Source organism: Triticum dicoccoides, chromosome 3A (assembly GCF_002162155.2).
Source record: "Triticum dicoccoides isolate Atlit2015 ecotype Zavitan chromosome 3A, WEW_v2.0, whole genome shotgun sequence".
NCBI classification, from domain to species: Eukaryota; Viridiplantae; Streptophyta; class Magnoliopsida; order Poales; family Poaceae; genus Triticum; species Triticum dicoccoides.
The window spans coordinates 290,450,795-290,473,050 of NC_041384.1; positions in this window are offsets into that span (position 1 = coordinate 290,450,795).

Genomic DNA, 22,256 nt, shown 5'->3' on the forward strand with positions numbered 1-22,256 from the left:
TTGGATACAAGAGATGAACTAGGGTTTGAGATGAGATGGTGCTGGTGAAGATGTTGATGGAGATTGACCCCCTCCCGATGATAGGATCATTGGTGATGACGATGGTGACGATTTCCCCCTCTCGGAGGGAAGTTTCCCCAGCAGAACAGCTCCGCTGGAGCCCTTGATTGGTTTCGCCAAGGTTCCGCCTCATGGGGGCGGAGTTTCGTCCCGTGAGCTTGCTTATGATTTTTTTCTCGACGAAAGACTCCATATAGCCAAAGATGGGCATCAGAGGGCCACCAGGGGGCCCACGAGGTAGGGGGGCGCCCAGGGGGGTAGGGCGTGCCCCCACCCTCATGGACGGTGGGTGGCCCCTTCTGGTACTTCTTTCGCCCAATATTTTTTATATATTCTGAAAATAATTCCCGTGGAGTTTCAGGACTTTTGGAGATGTGCAGAATAGGTCTTTAATATTTGCTCCTTTTCCAGCCCAGAATTCCAGCTGCCGGCATTCCCCCTCTTCATGTAAACCTTGTAAAATAAGAGAGAAGGCATAAGTATTGTGACATAATGTGTAATAACAGCCCATAATGCAATAAATATCGATATAAAAGCATGATGCAAAATGGACGTATCAACTCCCCGGGGCTTAGACCTCGCTTGTCCTCAAGCGAAAGCCGAAATCGAACAATATGTCCACATGTTTAGAGATAGAGATCTCGATAAAATAAAATACAGACATGAGGGCATCATGATCATTCTTAGAACAACCACATATATATATATAATATATATATATATATATATTGTCATATGATCTCTTATGCTAAAGTAACAATTCATTCACATACTCAAGTATGAATCAGAAACTTCATTGAAAACTAACAAACTATAATCTCAGTCATTGAAGCAATTACAATTTATCATAACATAGGAAAGAGTCAATATAAGAGCTTCTCAGCAAGTCCACATACTCAACCATCATTTAGTCTTTCACAATTGCTAACACTCACGCGATATTTATGGTTATGAAGTTTTAATCGGACACAGAGAAAGATAGGAGCTTATAGTTTTGCCTGCCAACTTTTTACCTCAAGGGTAATGTCAATAATAATAGTTCATCAAAACTCACATCCAATTAGCTATATATACTTGGATCTTTCCAACACATTGTGCTTGCCAAAGGATAAAATGTAAAAAGGAAAGGTGAAGATCACCGTGACTCTTTGCATGAAGTATAAGACAAGAATAAAAGATAGCCCTTCGCATAGGGAAGCAGAGGTTGTCAGGTGCTTTTATGGTTGGATGCACAAAATCTTAATGCAAAAGAACGTCACTTTATATTGCCACTTGTGATATGGACCATCATTATGCAGTCCATCGCTTCTATTTCTTCCACATCACAAGATCGTCTAAAGCTTATTTTATACGCACTAATAAATCATACATATTTAGAGAGCAATTTTTATTGCTTGCAACAATGACAACTTATTTGAAGGATCTCACTCAATCCATAGGTAGATATGGTGGACTCTCATGGCAAAACTGGGTTTAAGGATATTTGGAAGCACAAGTAGTATCTCTACTTGGTGCAAAGAGAGGGAAAGGCAAGCTCAACATGTTGGATGATCCATGACAATATAATTTATCTCAAATATAAGAAAACATAACCCATTACGTTATCTTCCTTGTCCAACATCAACTCTTTAGCATGTCATATTTTAATGAGTGCTCACAATCATAAAAGATGTCCAAGATAGTATATTTATATGTAAAAACCTCTCTTTCTTTATTACTTCCTATTAATTGAAATGATGACCAAAACTATGTTTGTCAACTCTCAACAATTTTTATTCATCATACTCTTTATATGTGAAGTCATTACTCTCCATAAGATCCATATGATCTCTTTAATTCTTTTTATTTATTTCTCTTGTATTTTATTCCCTCAAGATCATACTAAGATAATCAAGCCATTGACTCAACACTAATCTTTATTATATATGGCACACGAACTCGATTACATAAGCAAAACTCACAACTAGATCATACTAAAACTTTATTCTACTAGATTAAGATATTACCAAAAGGATCGCACTAAGAAAAACGGTAAACATAAAACTGATGGTGATACGATACCGGGGCACTCCCCCAAGCTTGGCATTTGCCAAGGGGAGTGCCCATACCCATGTGTTTATGTCTCCTTCTTCGGGGGTGGTGACGTGATATTCTTGGCGATGATGCCCCTCAGGATACGATCCTCTTCCTCGAGCTTATTACCTTGCTGCTTGAGGTCCATTATTTCCTTACGGAGCTGGCCCGTGACGGCTAAAGCTCCTTTCACCCAAGGATGTTGCATAGCTACGGGAGAATAATTAACACTCTTTTTTCATATTTTCACAAGAAAGAAATCTAACATTGGAAGGGATGACCGAGTTTGGAATAGCCGAGCTCTGTAGTTCCCCCATTGTGAATCCCACTCGGAAACAAGAAGTAACTTCTTCATCCTCCTCCATGGCATCTATCCTTTTCAAATAGGCCTCCATCTCTTCCTCAGTTGTTCGCCCAAAGTGGTCAGCATTGTTGTTTGCTCTTGTCCCCGGTGTCGGATGAGACACCCAACTCTCCCCGACTGACTCTTGAGAAGACGTCTTGATCTAAATCTGCAGCAGAAACAACTCAAAACAAAGACAGAGGATATTTGCATGATACGGTGGTCAAAACCTTTAGGAGATTGTATAATAAATTTTTACCGACCAAAAGAAGTATCGTGCAAGAAAACAGAGTACGGAGAGCACACAAGGTGCCCACGAGGCAGGGGCGCGCCCTCCACCCTCGTGGATGCCTCGTGTCCTTCCCGGACTACTTCATATTTTCCTATTTCCTTAAATATTACAAAACTGAGAAAATTTTCCATTAGAACTGTTTTGGAGTCGGTTTACCTACCGTACCTCATACCTATTCCTTTTCGGAGTTTGAAATGTTCTGGAAAGTGTCCCTTATGTATTCCTCTGGGGTTACGGTTTCAATAACATTAGTTTCAACATTCATGGGATTACCTGAGATATAATGTTTGATTCTTTGACCATTCATCAACCTTGGATTTGTGCCTTCGAAGTTGTTGATTTTTACGGCACCGGAACGATAGACCTCCTCGATGACGTAAGGACCTTCCCATTTAGCGAGGAGTTTGCCTGCAAAAAATCCTAAACGAGAGTTGTATAGCAATACATAATCACCTACATTAAACTCACGCTTTTGTATCCTTTTATCATGCCATCTTTTAACTTTTTCTTTAAACAGTTTGGCATTCTCATAAGCCTGGGTTCTCCATTCATCAATTGAGCTAATGTCAAAAAGCCTCTTCTCACCGGCAAGTTTGAAGTCATAATTGAGCTCTTTAATGTCCCAATATGCCTTATGTTCTAGTTCAAGAGGTAAGCGACATGCCTTTCCGTAAACCATTATATATGGAGACATACCCATAGGATTTTTATATGCAGTTCTATAAGCCCATAATGCATCATCAAGTTTCTTGGACCAATTCTTTCTAGATCTATTGATAGTCTTTTGCAAAATTAATTTAAGCTCTCTATTGCTCAGTTCTACTTGACCACTAGACTGTGGGTGATTAGGAGATGCAATTCTATGATTAACATCATACTTAGCAAGCATTTTACGGAAAGCACCATGAATAAAATGTGAACCACCATCAGTCATTAAGTATCTAGGGACTGCAAACGTCGGAAAAATAACTTCTTTAAGCATCTTAATAGAGGTGTTATGATCAACACTACTAGTTGGAATAGCTTCTACCCACTTAGTAACGTAATCAACATCAACTAAAATATGAGTATACCCATTAGAGAAAGGAAACGGTCCCATATAATCAAAACCCCAAACATCAAATGGTTCAATAACAAGTGAATAATTCATAGGCATTTCTTGACGTCTACTAATATTACCAATTCTCTAACATTCATCACTAGACAAAACAAACTTATGAGCATCCTTGAAGAGAGTAGGCCAATAAAAACCGGATTGCAATACCTTATGTGCAGTTCTGTCTCTAGCATGGTGTCCTCCATAAGCCTCGGAGTGACACTTGTGTAGGATCTGTTCCTGTTCATGCTCAGGTACACAATGTCTAATAACACCATCTACTCCTTCTTTATAAAGATGTAGGTCATCCCGGATGTAATGTCTTAAATCGTAGAAGAACTTTTTCTTTTGCTGGTATGTGAAACTAGGTGGTATAAATTTAGCAACAATGTAATTAGCATAATCAGCACACCATGGAGCAGTACGAGAAGCATTTATGATAGCTAATTGTTCATCAGGAAAGCTATCATCAATAGGTAGTGGGTCATCAAGAACATTCTCTAACCTAGACAAGTTGTCTGCAACGGGGTTCTCAGCTCCCTTTCAATCAATAATATGCAAATCAAATTCTTGTAGCGAGAGAACCCATCTTAACAATAGGTGCAGAAACCAAAGCTTTCTTAAGTATTTAAATGCTTCTACACAGTCATCATCAAAGACAAAAGGAACATCTTTTTTTAAGAGATTATTCAGAGGCCGAGAAATTTTAGAAAACTCCTTAACGAACCTCCTATAAAAATCGGCATGACCAGGGAAACTTCTTATACCTTTAAAGTCCTTGGGACACGACATCTTTTCAATAGCATCAACTTTAGCTTTATCAACTTCAATAACTCTTTCAGAAATTTTATGCCCAAGACAATACCTTCATTAACCATAAAGTGTCACTTCTCCCAATTCAAAACAAGATTAGTTTCTTCACATCTCCGCAAAACTCGATCAAGGTTGCTTAATCAATCATCAAAAGAATTCCCATAAACGGAGAAATCATCCATGAATACTGTAACACCCCGGATATGATTTACCCAATATGTAATCCAACTCTTGCCCTCCGGCCTTAAGTTATTTTATTTTCTCGGGTTCGGGTATTTGTCTCCGTGTGTTGTTATCATTGTCATGCATCTCATATCATGTCATCATGTGCATTTCATTTGCATACGTGTTCATCTCATGCATTCGAGCATTTTCCCCGTTGTCCGTTTTGCATTCCGGCGCTTCGTTCTCCTCCGGTGGTCATTTCTACCTTTCTTTCGTGTGTGGGGATTAAACATTTCCGGATTGGACCGCGACTTGCCAAGCGGCCTTGGTTTACTACCGGTAGACCGCCTGTCAAGTTTCATACCATTTGGACTTCGTTTGATGCTCCAACGGTTAACCGAGGGTCCGAAAAGGCCTCGTGTGTGTTGCAGCCCAACACCCCTCCATGTTGGCCCAAAACCCACCAAAACCCTCTCCATCATCTAGAGCGTTCGATCACGACCGCGTGGCCGAAAACCGCACCTCATTTGGACTCTCCTAGCTCCCTCTACCTCTATATAAAGACCCCCTCCTCCAAATTCGCGGATCCCCTCTCCCAAACCCTAAAAATCGGATCTCCGCCGCCGCCGGACGCGTCCGGATCCGCCACCGCCGCCCCGTGGCACCTCCCCACTCGCCCACGAGCGCCCCACATCGCCGGCCCGTGAAGCCCACCGCGGTCCCTCTCCAGCCTGCTCTCGGCCGCCGCCGCCCCGCGGGAGACCGCGCCTCCCCGCGCCCATCTTCCCCGACGTCGACGAGCCGCCGCCTCCGCCGCCCAGCTCGATGGCCGCCGCGCCCGCCATTGCCGCCCGCCATACCACACCTCGCCGCCCCTGCCGCGGGAGCCCGCCGGCAAGGAGCGTCGCGCCCGCGCCGCCTGACCTTCCTCTCAGCCGCCCGAAGCCCGCCGGTGCCGCCCCCGCTCTTCTGCGGCACGGGTCCGCCGCCGCCTGCCTCCTCGATTCCGGCAGACGATCCTCGGGAGTCACGCCACTGCTACAGTACACGCAGGCTAGATCTGGATCCGGTTTCGTCTCGGTTGACTTTATTTGCCCGAAACCCTAATAATTTGCTATGTTCATCATGTCGTATCTCCTCATCTGTAGCTCCGTTTTGGGCATATAGCATATCAAAATGTTCGTCTCAGAGAGTACATAATTTCATCTCATTGCATCATTTTCATTTGAGTTCATCTTGAAGCCCGAAATACTGTTGGAAGAGTGCTACTTGAGATAATTGTCAGATCTGCTGCTCCATTTAGATATTTGTCATTTTTGCCATGATTATTGTGTGCATGATATGCCCATGAGCTCTACATATGTTTTGTTAAGGGTTTTTCCATCTTTCCAGAGGTGCAACCCATGTATTTTTGTGATGTGTGTGCTGACTAGCACAAGCTTGCAAAGTGAGGAACTTGGTAATGCTGATTTCAGGGACTTAGCATTTCCACTAAGTCCTTGATCTGTTTATCTCATATGGCCATATGTTCATGTTGTTTCCTAGTGATCCGTGCCTCTTTTGAGGATGATCAGTAAGGATGTTTGGTTAATCTTGTAGTGCTCTATCCATCCATGTCTTTGTTTGCAATTATGGAGCACCCTAGCTTGAGTCAATCGAGCTCTACTTTTGCTATTTGGTGAATCTAGGCAGATTGTCTACTTGTTAGCAATTTTGCCGAGGATTTTGTAGTTGATCCGTGCATGCTATGTTATTGTTCTTGCCATGTCTAGCTTGCATTTTGTGTATTCTTGATGGATGTATGCTTAGCTTGTCATGACTTGCTCTGTGGTGAGTGCATCGAGCTCGTAAACATGCCTACTTGATATCTATTTCAGCATGCTCCAGTTTTCACTAAGTCTGAGAACTGATTATGTTTTTGCCATGTTCACATGCTTGAAAATGTATTTTCTGATCCCTTTTGCCTCAAGGTCACTAAGGGACTTTTCTTAAGCTCTTTGAGTATCTCCATGCCATGCTTTACTTTGCCATGTTCAGGTCCTGTAACATATAGTTTTGTTGCTCCGAAGAGTGCTATCTGATCTGAAATTCCAGACAAGTGTTAATTTCACCAAGTCTGAGATCTGTTTACCATATGCATTTTTGCCATGCTTGTTTGAACCTGTTAATGGATGAATTGGCCGTAGCTCAGTGCTAGACTTTTGTTAATCATCATGAATGGATTCCTGCCATGTATTTTGATGTCATGTTTGAGTGCTATAGCATGTTCATCTTGTTGCATTTAGATGGCTACTTGCTGTAAATCGCAGAACGTGGTCATACTTGAATTGCTTGCCATTTCCAAACCGTAACTCCGATTCCGGTGTTCTTTATATCGTTTTCAAGCGATTTCATCTCATATTTCCAGTGGCACACTTGGATTTACATGTTGAGGCCAGGTTCATGCATCCCTTGTCAAATCTTGCATATGCATCCCGCATCGCATCCCGCATAGCATACCATCCTTGCATCATATTGTTTGAGCTTTGCACGTGGTTGATTGTGTTCCGTTTGCTTGTTTGTCTTGTTTGGGTAGAGCTGGGAGACGAGTTAGCTAATGAGGAGCCCGTTGAGTTTGCTTTCAAGGATCCAGTCAACTCTGACAACTTTGTAGGCAAGATGATCATACCCTCAAAATCACTACTATCTTTGCTTTGCTAGATGCTCGCTCTTTTGCTATGCCATGCTACGATGCCTACCACATGCTTTCAAGCCTCCCAAATTTCCATGTCAAACCTCTAACCCACCATGTCCTAGCAAACCGTTGATTGGCTATGTTACCGCTTTGCTCAACCCCTCTTATAGCGTTGCAAGTTGCAGGTGAAGATTGGAGACGTTCCTTGTTATAACATTATTTACTTGTTGGATATCATTATATTGCCATGTTATCTTAATGCATCTATATACTTGGTAAAGGGTGCAAGGCTCGTCCTCTCGCCTAGTGTTTTGTTCCACTCTTGCCGCCCTAGTTTCCGTCATATCGGTGTTATGTTCCCGGATTTTTGCGTTCCTTACGCGGTTGGGTTATAATGGGAACCCCTTGATAGTTCGCCTTGATTAAAGCTTTTCCAGCAATGCCCAACCTTGGTTTTACCATTTGCCACCTAGCCTCTTTTCCCCTTGGGTTTTCGGAGCCCGAGGGTCATCTTATTTTAAACCCCCCCGGGCCAGTGCTCCTCTGAGTGTTGGTCCACCTGTCAGTGGCCGGTGGCCATCAGGGGCAACTCTGGGCTGGCCTACTTGTACCTAGGACAATCTAAGTGTGCCCTGAGAAAGAGAAATGTGCAGCTCCTATCGGGATTTGTCGGCACATTCGGGCGGTGTTGCTGGATTTGTTTTAACCTTTTGAAGTGTCTTGAAGAACCGGGATACCGAGTCTGATCGGAACGTCTCGGGAGGAGGTCTATTCCTTTATTGACCATGAGAGCTTGTCATGGGCTAAGTTGGGACTCCCCTGCAGGGATTTGAACTTTCGAAAGCCGTGCCCGCGGTTATGGGCAGATGGGAATTTGTTAATGTCCGGTTGTAGATAACTTGAACTTTAACTTAATTAAAATGAATCAATAGCGTGAGTTACCGTGATGGTCTCTTCTCGGCGGAGTCCGGGAAGTGAACACGGTATTGGAGTAATGCTTGCTGCAGGATGCCCTCTAGTTACTCGTTCATGCTTTGCCTCCTCTTCTCGCTCTCTTTTGCGAACAGGATAGCCACCATATATGCTAGTCGCTTGCTGCAGCCCCACATATTTTTCCTGGCCTTACCTATAAGCTTAAATTGTCTTGATCGCGAGGGTGCGAGATTGCTGAGTCCCTGTGGCTCACAGATTACTATTACACCAGATGTAGGACCCGATGATTCCGTTCCAGATGACGCGCTTGAGCTCAAGTGGGAGTTTGACGAGGACTCTCAACGATACTACGTGTCTTTCCCTGATGATCAGTACTGGTGCCCAGTTGGGGTGATCGGGACCGTGTCGCATGTTGGGTTATCTTTTATTTTGGCGCCGTAGTCAGGCCATGAGTGTTTGAATGTTGTAATGCTATTTATGTACTTTGTTTGACGTGGCGAGTGTAAGCCAACTATATATCTCCCCTTTATTATTTATGTTACATGGGATGTTGTGAAGATTGCCTAACTTGCGACGTTGCTTTCAATGCGGTTATGTCTCTAAGTCGTGCCTCGACACGTGGGAGCTATAGCCGCATTGAGGGCGTTACAAATACCCCAACAATCTTTTCACAAAAGTTAGAGAATATAGCAGTCATACATCTTTGAGAAGTAGCGGGTGGATTACAAAAACAAAAAGGCATACGTCTATAAGCAAAGGTACCGAAAGGGCAAGTAAAAGTTGTCTTTTGTTGATCCTCTTTTGACACAGGTATTTGAGAGAAACCAGAATAACCATCTAGAAAGCAAAAATGTGTATGTTTGGATAATATTTCTAGCATTTGATCAGTAAAAGGTAAAGGGTAATGATCCTTTTTCGTAGCTTTATTTATTTTACGGAAATCAATTACCATTCTATAACATGTAACAATTCTTTGTGGGATCAACTCATCTTTATCATTAGGAACAACAGTAATACCTCCCTTCTCAGGGACACAATGGACATGATTTACCCACTGACTATCAGCAACGAGATAAATTATACCTGCCTCCAGAAGCTTCAGTATTTCTTTTCTTACCACTTCTTTTATCTTAGGATTTAACCGTCGTTGGTGATCAACAACTAGTTTAGCATCCTTCTCCAATTTTATTTTGTGCTGGCATAGAGTGGGACTAATGCCCTTAAGATCATAAAGAGTATATCCAATAGCAGCACGGTGCTTCTTTAGAGTTTCAATAATTTCTTTTCTTAATGCTATGAAAGGTTAGCACTAATAATAACAGGATATATCTCTTTCTCATCAATATAAGCATATTTAAGAGTATCTGGTAAAGGTTTAAGCTCAAACATAGGATGACCCTTAGGTGGAGGAGGATCCCCTAGGATTTCAACAGGCAAGTTGTGTTTCAAAATAGGTCCCTGTTTAGAGAATACTTCATCTATTTCCCTTCTTTCATTCATAAACATACCATTTTCATGGTCTAGCAAATATTGTTCTAATGGATCACTAAGAGGCACGACAATAGAAGAAAGACCAATAATTTCATCTTTACTAGGCAATTCTTTATCATGGGGTTGTCTACGAAATTTAGCAAAATTAAGCTCATGAGACATATCCCCTAAACCAACAAAAACAATATCCTTATTGCAGTCTATCTTAGCATTAACAGTATTCAAGAAGGGTCTACCAAATATAATGGGACAAAAGTCATCTTGTGGGAGGCAAGAACAAGAAAATCAGTAGGATATTTAACTTTCCCACATAAGACTTCAACATCTCTAACAATCCCAACTGGTGAAATAGTATCTCTATTGGCAAGCTTAATTGTAACATCAATCTCTCAGCAGGTGCAATATCATGCATAATTTCTTTGTATAAGGAATGAGGTATTGCACTTGTACTTGCACCAATATCACATAAGCCATGATAGAAATGATCTCCTATTTTAACAGAAATAACAGGCATGCCTACAACAGGTCTATGTTTATTTTTAGTATCAGGTCTAGCAATTCTAGCAGATTCATGGCAGAAGTAAATAACATGCCCATCAATATTATCGGCCAAGAGATCTTTAACCATAGCAACACTAGGTTCAACTTTAATTTGCTCAGGGGGTTTACGTGTCTTAATATTGCTTTTGTTATCCACAGTTGAAGCTTCAGCATGATCCTTTATTCTAACAGGGAAAGGTGGTTTCTCAATATAAGCAGTAGGAACAACATGATCATTATAAGTGATAGAATTTTCTTCTACTTTAATAGGTGCAACTACTTTACTTCAATGGGATGATTATATTTAAACCACTTCTCCTTAGGGAGATCAACATGAGAAACGAAGGATTCACAGAAAGAAGCTACTATCTCAGAGTCAAGTCCATATTTAGTGCTAAATTCACAGAAAGCATTGGTATCCATAAAAGATTTAACACAATCAAACTTAGGTGTTATACCTGACTCCTTACCTTCCTCAAGGTCCCAATCTTCAGAGTTGCGTTTAATTCTTTCCAATAAATCCCATTTGAATTCAATAGTCTTCATCATAAAAGATCCAGTACAAGAAGTATCGAGCATGGAGCGATTACTGAGGGAAAGCCGAGCATAATTTTTTTGAATAATCATTTCTTTTGAGGGATCGTGATTGGAGCATGAATATAACATTGACTTTAGCCTCCCCCAAGCTTGAGCGAAGCTTTCTCCTGCGCGAGGCAAAAAATTATATATATAATTACGATCACGATGAACAAGATGCATAGGATAAAACTTCTGACGAAATTATAATTTCAATCATTGGTATTTCCATGATCCAATATCATCACATAGCCTAAACCATGTCAATGCCTCTCCATTAAAAGATAAAGGGAATACCTTCTTCTTGATAACATCCTTGGGCATACCTGCAAGCTTAAATAGTCCACAAACTTCATCCACATAGATTAGTTGCAATTCGGGATGTAATCTTCCATCACCTGTGAAAGGATTAGCTAGCAGTTTATCTATCATACCCGAAGGAATTATAAAGTAAACATTTTCAGTAGGTTCAGTAGGTTGAGGAGCAAATCTTTGCTCTACTGGTCGCGGTGAAGATACCCTGAACAAGCCCCTCAAAGGATTATGTTCCACAGTAACAAGTGACAGTAAATTTCGGCACACTATATAAATTTTTCCTTACCAAATTCCACCTACCAAAGGCGCTTCACTCCCCGGCAAAGGCGCCAGAAAAGAGTCTTGATAACCCACAAGTGTAGGGGGTGTATCATAGCCTTTCCGATAAGTAAGAGTGTCGAACCCAACGAGGAGCAGAAGGAAATGATAAGCAATTTTCAGTAAGGTATTCTCTGCAAGCACTAAAATTATCGATAACATATAGTTTTGTGATAAGGTAATTTGTAACGTGTAACAAGTAATGAAAGTAAATAAGGTGCAGCAAGATGGCCCAATCCTTTTTTTAGCAAAGGAAAAGCCTGGACAAACTGTTAGATAAAGTAAAGCGCTCCCGAGGACACATGGGAATTATCGTCAAGCTAATTTTCATCATATTCATATGATTCATGTTTGTTACTTTGATAATTTGATATGTGGGTGGACCGGTGCTTGGTTACTGCCCTTACTTGAAAAAGCATCCCACTTATGATTAACCCCTATTGCAAGCATCTGCAACTACAACAGAAGTATTGAGGTAAACCTAACCATATCATGAAACATATGGATGCAAATCAGCCCCTTGCGAAGCAACGCATAAACTAGGGTTTAAGCTTCTATCACTCTAGCAACCCATCATCTACTTATTACTTCCCAATGCCTCCCTCTAGGCCCAAACAATGGTGAAGTGTCATGTACTCGGCGTTCACATGACACCACTAGAGGGATGACAGCATACATCTCATCAAAATATCGAACGAATACCAAATTCACATGACTACTTATAGCAAGACTTCTCCCATGTCCTCGGGAACAAACGTAACTACTCACAAAGCATATCCGTGTTCATAATCAGAGGGATATTAATATGCATAATGGATCTAAACATATGATCTTCCACCAAGTAAACCAACTAGCATCAACACTACTAGCAACCCACAGGTAGGTTTGAGATGAGATGGTGCTGGTGAAGATGTTGATGGAGATTGAGCCCCTCCCGATGAGAGGATCGTTGGTGAAGACGATGGTGATGATTTCCCCCTCTCGGAGGGAAGTTTCCCCGGCAGAACAGCTCCACCGGAGCCCTAGATTGGTTCCGCCAAGGTTCCGCCTTGTGGCGGCGGAGTGTCATCTCGTGAGCTTGCTTATGATTTTTTCCTTGACGAAAGACTCCATATACCCAAAGATAGGCATCAGAGGGCCACCAGGGGGCCCACGAGGTAGGGGGCTGGCCCAGGGGGTAGGGCGTTCCCTCCACCCTCGTGGACGGTGGCTGGCCCCCCTCTGGTACTTCTTTCGCCCAATATTTTTTTTATACTCTGAAAATAATTCCCGTGGAGTTTCAGGATGTTTGAAGATGTGCAGAATAGGTCTATAATATTTGCTCCTTTTCCAGCCCAGAATTCCAGATGCCGGCATTTCCCCTCTTCATGTAAACCTTGTAAAATAAGAGAGAAAAGGCATAAGTATTGTGACATAATGTGTAATAACAGCCCATAATGCAATAAATATCGATATAAAAGCATGATGCAAAATGGACGTACCAGCCCGCGCAGAGAGGAGTACGAGAGTTCACTGGTTCGGCAGCGTTGTGAGGCTGCCGTCACCGCAGAATAACAGGGGGTGTGGGTGAGTGGAGGGATGGCCTGGCCAACGGTGGGAGTAGTACGGGCGCGGTGAGGCCTCCACGGCAGCACAGCCGGCCACGGGAGGCAGGAGCAGGTGGCACGACCAGCGCTGCTTTGGGCGGCTGGAGCAAGAAGACCAGAGGTTGAAGAAGCACTATGGCCGTTGGATGGACATCATACGGTCACTGGAGCTAGAATCGTTCATATTGACTAAGTTGACAAATCCCTCCATCCCCGTCAACTTAGTAGGCCCACAAGTCAGCCACCCACTATGGTGGGTCCCAGCTAGCATGGGGGTATTCATTTTTTTGTGCATAATAAGGAGGCACTTCCTTTCGTGCAAAGATATAGCTGGTGGGTCTCACCTGTCTGTGGGGGGAACGTTTTTTCTTGAAATACAGAAGCCCTTCCAGTGGGTCCTAGCTGTCAGGTGGAGGAATCACTATTTTGCACGTAATAATGAGGCATTTCATTGCGTTCGGCCGTGGACCCAGCTGTCAGCCTCTCCACATACAGTCCACTTCCGATGGATGCCATTTATTGACCATGTTGACCAGTCCGCACCGAGAGCACCAAGGCGGTGGACGACGGCGAGGCCTAGGAAAGGAACGATGTGGAGCCAGGGAAGACTCGGCAGTTATTTCCCACGCGGAGGAGTACGAGGGTTTACTATTTCGTCTGCTGTCCCTGGAGAATAACAACAGGTGTGGGTGAGTAGAGGGATGGCTAGGCCAGCGATGGGAGTACGGTGGGGTGGTGAGGCCTGCGCGGCAGCATATACGGCCGTGGGAGGAGGGAGTACGTAGTCCCGCCGGTGCTTGTTCGAGCGGCTGGAGCAGGAAGAGCAGAGATTGAAGAAGCCGACAGCCGTTGGATGGACATCCAATAGTCACTGCTCTCATGTGCATTATTTCTAATAATGTACAACCCATTTGCTAATTCTTAAGAATTTTTTTGGAGCCCATCTTCTTTTTGTTAGCATTACACCCATATTGTGGCCATGGTTTAAAAGTATACGATTTTTTGCATATTTCGGTGCGGTCAACTGTTTTTAATCCCAAAATATCGATTCACATTAAAACTATTTTGAAAAATAATTTGTATAAATATAAAATCCAAATAATTGTCCACGCATAAAAATCAATGGAATTTAAAATCTTGCAATGAAAAAAAATGAAACTAATTCCTGGTTTGATGTGTTTTAAAAATGTACAACCCATTTCTGGGCAAACTGAATGAAACTCTCCTCGTCTTGAAAGATTTGCAGCCCAGCGGAGCTGATAAAGTAAGTAGGCCTCGTTTGGGTATTTCTTTACAAAAATAGAACTGGGCTAGCCATTTTCAGCAAGAAAAAAACACAACTGGGCTCATGATGTGGTAAACATAAATAAAACCCTGGCTAGACGGGCCACAACCCCCGCACGGTCCCATTGTTACCCTGATTCGTCGCTAAAACAAGTATAAATAACAACTGCTTGTTCCTCAAAAAAAAACTGCGCGACCTGCTGTGTCTCTGGTGTCAGCCGCTCGTAGTGTAATTCTCTCGTTTATTGACTACGTTGACAATGACGTGAGCCCCAAATGTCCAACCATTAAGAGGAACCATATTTTTGGGCTTGTAATATAGAGGCACTTGCTTGCGTACTATCATGACGCTGGTGGGTCCCTACTGTCATCCTCTCCACGTACAGTCATCTCCTTGTTCCTCTCGGTTGTTGACGACATTAGCAACGCAAGAGGGCGGTGCACCGCGCATGGCGAATGAACCAAGGCCGCAAGGTGGAGGACGACGGTCAGGCCTCGGACAAAATGAACAGGAGCCATGGAAGATGCACCGATCTAGTCGCAAGCGGAGGGGAGTACAAGGGTTGACTGGTTCGCGTGCGTGTTGGGGCTGACGTCGTGGAACAATAACAGGACGTGTGGGGGAATAGAGGGAGGGACTGGCCAATGTTGGAGGGTATGTACGATAGGGCAGCGGAGGCGCAACCAGCCATGGGAGGCGGGAACAGGCAGAGACGACGGGGTGGTTTGGTTTGGGTGGCTGGAGGAAGAAGAAGACAATAAATAGAAGATACAGGACAGATGTTGGATGTCAATCCAACGGCTCGTAGGCAGAATCGTTTGTTGACTGGCTAGTAACTCGACGGCACCTTGGATAGGCTATTTCCTCGTGGGTCCCAAATGTGAGAATCCAAATATGTCATGGGCATGCAGCCTTTCCTATGAAAATTTACAGCCCATTTGATGTGCTAGTTCGAAATAAATTTGTGGGTGCTAGTGGGGGATAATCACTTGGCTTCTGTAATGCACAGTGAGCTCAAGCAGCCGGCGAGAGTGATGTTATTTCCCTTGGATGGGATTTGTTAGTTGTTACAATATTTCACTCTAAATTAAACAATTGGCAAGCCATTTGCCTTGCTTCAAAGAAAATATGGCAGTCACAGACGAGGTTAAAAGGGCAAGAACATCTAACTCCAGCTTACAAACTGTACAAAAGCACAAGGGTTAATTGTTCATCAGGTTTACGAAAAAATACAGGTTGAAATGTTGGGGAACGTAGTAATTTCAAAAAATGTCCTGCGCACACGCAAGATCATGGTGATGCATAGCAACGAGAGGGAAGACTATCGTCCACGTACCCTCGTAGACCGTACGCGGAAGCTTTATGAGAACACGGTTAATGTAATTGAACGTCTTCACAATCCGACCGATGCACGTACCGAACGCATGGCACCTCCAAGTTCAGCACACGTTCAGCTCAATGATGTCCCACGAACTCCAATCTAGCAGAGCTTCACGGGAGAGTTTCGTCAGCACAACGGCGTGTTGACGGTGATGATGTTGCTACCGACGCAGGGCTTCGCCTAAGCACCGCTACGATATGATCGAGGTGGATTATGTTGGAGGGGGCACCGCACACGGCCAAGGGATCAATGATCAACTTGTGTGTCTAGCGGTGCCCCCTGCCCCCGTATATAAACGAGCAAGGGGGAGGCCAGACGGCCCTCTATGGCGCACCAGGAGGAGGAGTCCTCCTCCTAGTAGGAGTAGGACTCCCCTCTTTCCTACTCCTACTAGGAGGGGGAAAGGAAGGGGAAGAGGGAAAAGGAAAGGGGGCGCTGCCCCCCCTCTCCTAGTCCAATTTGGACCGGAGGGGGAGGGGCGTGCGACCTACGCTAGGCCAGCCCTCTCTCTCTCCACTAAGGCCCATAAGGCCCATTATTTCTCCCCGGGGGTTCCGGTAACCCTCCGGCACTCCGGTTTTCTCCGAAATCACCCAGAACACTTCCGGTGTCCGAATATAGTTGTCCAATATATCGATCTTTACGTATCGACCATTTCGAGACTCCTCGTCATGTCCGTGATCATATTGGGACTCTGAACTACCTTCGGTACATCAAAACACAAAAAATCATAATACTGATCATCACCGAACTTTAAGCGTGCGGACCCTACGGGTTCGAGAACTATGTAGACATGATCGAGACACGTCTCCGGTGAAAAACCAATGGCAGAACCTGGATCTTCATATTGGCTCCCACATATTCTACGAAGATCTTTATCGGTCAAACTGCATAACAACATACGTAGTTCCCTTTGTCATCGGTATGTTACTTGCCCGAGATTCGATCGTCGGTATCTCAATACCTAGTTCAATCTCGTTACCGGCAAGTCTCTTTACTCATTTTGTAATGCATCATCTCACAACTAACTCATTAGTTAGAATGCTTGCAAGGCTTAGAGTGATGTGCATTACCGAGTGGGCCAGAGATACCTCTCCGACAATCGGAGTGACAAATCCTAATCTTGATCTATGCCAACTCAACAAGTACCATTAGAGACACCTATAGAGCACCTTTATAATCACCCAGTTACGTTGTGACGTTTGGTAGCACACAAAGTGTTCGTCCGGTAATCGGGAGTTACATAATCTCATAGTCATAGGAACATGTATAAGCCATGAAGAAAGCAATAGCAGTAAACTAAAACGATCAAGTGCTAAGCTAACGGAATGGGTCATGTCAATCACATCATTCTCCTAATGATGTGATCCCATTAATCAAATGACAACTCATGTCTAGGGATAGGAAACTTAACCATCTTTGATTAATGAGCTAGTCAAGTAGAGTCATACTAGTGACACTCTATTTGTCTATGTATTCACACATGTACTAAGTTTCTGGTTACTATAATTCTAGCATGAATAATAAACATTTATCATGAGATGAGGAAATAAAAAATAACTTTATTATTTCCTCTAGGGCATATTTACTTCAGTCTCCCACTTGCACTAGAGTCAATAATCTATATTACACAGTAATGATTCTAACACCCATGGAGCGTTTGTGCTGATCATGTTTTGCTCATGAGAGAGGCTTAGTCAACAGGTCTGCAACATTCAGATCCGTATGTATCTTGCAAATATCTATGTCTCCCACCTAGACTTGATCGCGGATGGAATTGAAGCGTCTCTTGATGTGCTTGGTTCTCTTGTGAAATCTGGATTCCTTTGCCAAGGCAATTGCACGAGTATTGTCACAAAAGATTTTCATTGGACCTGATGCACTAGGTATGACATCTAGATCGGATATGAACTCCTTCATCCAGACTCCTTCATTTGCTGCTTCCGAAGCAGCAACGTACTCCGCTTCACACGTAGATCCCAGCATGACGCTTTGTTTAGAACTTCTCCAACTGACAGCTCCACCGTTCAATATAAATACGTATCCGGTTTGCGATTTAGAATCGTCCGGATCAGTGTCAAAGCTTGCATCAACATAACCATTTACGATGAGCTCTTTGTCACCTCCATAAACAAGAAACATATCCTTAGTCCTTTTCAGGTATTTCAAGATGTTCTTGACCGTTGTCTAGTGATCCACTCTTGGATTACTTTGGTACCTCCGTTCTAAACTAATAGCAAGGCACACATAAGGTCTGGTACACAATATTGCATACATGATAGAGCCTATGGCTGAAGCATAGGGAGCATATTTCATTTTCTCTCCATCTTCTGCAGTGGTCGGGCATTGAGTCTTACTCAACTTCACACCTTGTAACACAGGCAAGAATCCTTTCTTTGCCTGATCCATTTTGAACTTCTTCAAAACTTTGTCAAGGTATGTACTTTGTGAAAGTCCAATTAAGTGTCTTGATCTATCTCTATAGATCTTGATGCCCAATATGTAAGCAGCTTCACCGAGGTATTTCATTGAAAAACACTTATTCAAGTATCCTTTTATGCTATCCAGAAATTCTATATCATTTCCAATCAACAATATGTCATCCACATATAATATTAGAAATGCTACAGAGCTCCCACTCACTTTCTTGTAAATATAGGCTTCTCCGAAAGTCTGTATAAAACCATATGCTTTGATCACACTATCAAAATATTTATTCCAACTCCGAGAGGCTTGCACCAGTCCATAAATGGATCGCTAGAGCTTGCATTCTTTGTTAGCACCCTTTGGATTGATAAAAGCTTTTGGTTGCATCATATACAACTCTTCTTCCAGAAATCCATTCAGGAATGCAGTCTTTACATCCATTTGCCAAATTTCATAATCATAAAATGCGGCAATAGCTAACATGATTCGGACGGACTTAAGCATCGCTACGGGTGAGAAGGTCTCATCGTAGTCAACTCCTTGAACTTGTCGAAAACCTTTTGGAACAAGTCGAGCTTTGTAGACAGTAACATTACCATCAGCGTTTGTGTTCTTCTTGAAGATCCATTTATTCTTGATGGCTTGCCGATCATCGGGCAAGTCAACCAAAGTCCACACTTTGTTCTCATACATGGATCCCATCTCAGATTTCATGGCCTAAAGCCATTTTGCAGAATATGGGCTCATCATCGCTTCCTCATAGTTCGTAGGTTCGTCATGGTCTAGTAACATGACCTCCAGAACAGGATTACCGTACCACTCTGGTGTGGATCTTACTCTGGTTGACCTACGAGGTTCGGTAGTAACTTGATCTGAAGTTTCATGATCATCATCATTAGCTTCCTAACTAATTGGTGTAGGTGTCACATAAACCGGTTTCTATGATGAACTACTTTCCAATAAGGGAGCAGGTACAGTTACCTCATCAAGTTCTACTTTCCACCCACTCATTTCTTTCGAGAGAAACTCCTTCTCTAGAAAGGATCCATTCGTAGCAACGAAAGTCTTGCCTTCGGATCTATGATAGAAGGTGTACCCAACTATCTCTTTTGGGTATCCTATGAAGACACATTTCTCCGATTTGGGTTCGAGCTTATCAGGTTGAACCTTTTTCACATAAGCATCACAACCCAAACTTTAAGAAATGACAACTTTGGTTTCTTGCCAAACCATAGTTCATAAGGAGTTGTCTCAACGGATTTAGATGGTGCCCTATTTAACGTGAATGCAGCCGTCTCTAAAGCATAACCCCAAAATGATAGCGGTAAATCAGTAAGAGACATCATAGATCGTACCATATCTAGTAAAGTACGATTACGACGTTCGGACACACCATTACGCTGTGGTGTTCCGGGTGGCGTGAGTTGCGAAACTATTCCGCGTTGTTTCAAATGAAGACCAAACTCGTAACTCAAATATTCTCCTCCACGATCAGATCATATAAACTTTATTTTCTTGTTACGATGATTTTCCACTTCACTCTGAAATTCTTTGAACTTTTCAAATGTTTCAGACTTATGTTTCATCAAGTAGATATACCCATATCTACTCAAATCATATGTGAAGGTGAGAAAATAACGATGCCCGATGTGAGCCTCAATATTCATCGGACCACATACATCAGTATGTATGATTTCCAACAAATCTGTTGCTTGCTCCATAGTTCTGGAGAACGGCGTTTTAGTCATCTTGCCCATGAGGCACGGTTCGCAAGTACCAAGTGATTCATAATCAACTGATTCCAAAAGTCCATCAGAATGGAGTTTCTTCATGCGCTTTACCAACATGACCTAAACGGCAGTGCCACAAATAAGTTGCACTATCATTATCAACTCTGCATCTATTAGCTTCAATACTATTAATATGTGTATCTCCACTATCGAGATTCAAAAAGAATAGACCACTCTTTAAGGGTGCATGACCATAAAAGATATTACTCATATAAATAGAACAACCATTATTCTCTGATTTAAATGAATAACCATCTCGCATTAAACAAGATCCAGATATAATCTCCATGCTTAACGCTGGCACCAAATAACAATTATTTAGGTCAAATACTAATCCCGAAGGTAGCATGTCGACTGCGATCACATCGACTTTGGACCATTTCCCACGCACATCGTCACCTCGTCCTTTGCTAATCTTCGCTTAATCCGTAGTCGCTATTTCAAGTTGCAAATATTAGCAACAGAACCAATATCAAATACCCAGGCACTACTGCGAGAATTAGTAAGGTACACATCAATAACATGTATATCACATATACCTTTGTTCACCTTGCCATCCTTCTTATCCGCCAAATAATTGGGGCAGTTCCGCTTCCAGTGACCAGTCTGTTTGCAGTAGAAGCACTCAGTCTCAGGCTTAGCTCCAGACTTGGGTTTCATCTCCTGAGCAGCAACTTGTTTGTCGTTCTTCTTGAAGTTCCCCTTATTCTTCCCTTTACCCTTTTTCTTGAAATGGGTGGTCTTGTTGACCATCAACACTCGATGCTCCTTCTTGATTTCTACCTCTGCAACCTTTAGCATTGCGAAGAGCTCAGGAATAGTCGTATTCATCCCTTGCATATTATAGTTCATCACAACGCTCTTGTAGCTTGGTGGCGGTGATTGAAGAACTCTGTCAATGACACTATCAACCGCAAGATTAACTCCCAACTGAGTCAAGTGGTTATGGTACCCAGACATTCTGAGTATATATTCACTGACAGAACTATTCTCCTCCATCTTGTAGCTGTAGAACTTATTGGAGGCATCATATCTCTCAATCCGGGCATTTGTTTGAAATATTAACTTCAACTCCTGGAACATCTCATATGCTCCATGACGTTCAAAATGTCGTTGAAGTCCCGGTTCTAAGACGTAAAGCATGGCATGCTGAACTATCGAGTAGTCATCAGCTTTGCTCTGCCAGACGTTCATAACATCTGGTGTTGCTCCTGCAGCAGGTTTGGCACTTAGCGGTGCTTCCAGGATGTAATTCTTTTGTGCAACAATGAGGATAATCCTCAAGTTACAGACCCAGTCCGTGTAATTAGTACCATCATCTTTCAAGTTTTCTTTCTCAAGGAACGCATTAAAATTCAACGAAACAACAGCACGGGCCATCTATCTACAATAACATGGACATGCAAAATACTATCAGGTACTAAGTTCATGACTAAATTAAGGTTCAGTTAATCAAATTATTAAAGAACTCCCACTTAGATAGACATCCCTCTAATCATCTAAGTGATAACATGATCCATATAAACTAAACCATGTCCGATCATCATGTGAGATGGAGTAGTTTTCAATGGTGAACATCAATATGTTGATCATATCTACTATATGATTCACACTCGGCATTTTGGTATCCAGTGTTCTGAGGCCATATCTGCATATGCTAGGTTCTCAAGTTTAAACCGAGTATTCTGCGTGTGCAAAACTGGCTTGCACCCGTTGTATGTGAACATAGAGCTTATGACACCTAATCATCACATGGTGTCTCGGCACGACGAACTTTTGCAACGGTGCATAATCAGGGAGAACACTTGTACCTTGAAATTTAGTGAGAGGTCATCTTATAATGCTACCGTCGATCTAAGCAAAATAAGATGCATAAAAGATAAACATCACATGCAATCAATATAAGTGATATGATATGACCATCATCATCTTGTGCTTGTGATCTCCATCTCTGAAGCACCATCATGATCACCATCATCACCGGTGCGACACCTTGATCTCCATCGTAGCATCGTTGTCGTCTCGCCAACTATTGCTTCTACGACTATCGCTACCACTTAGTGATAAAGTAAAGCAATTACAGGGCGATTGCATTGCA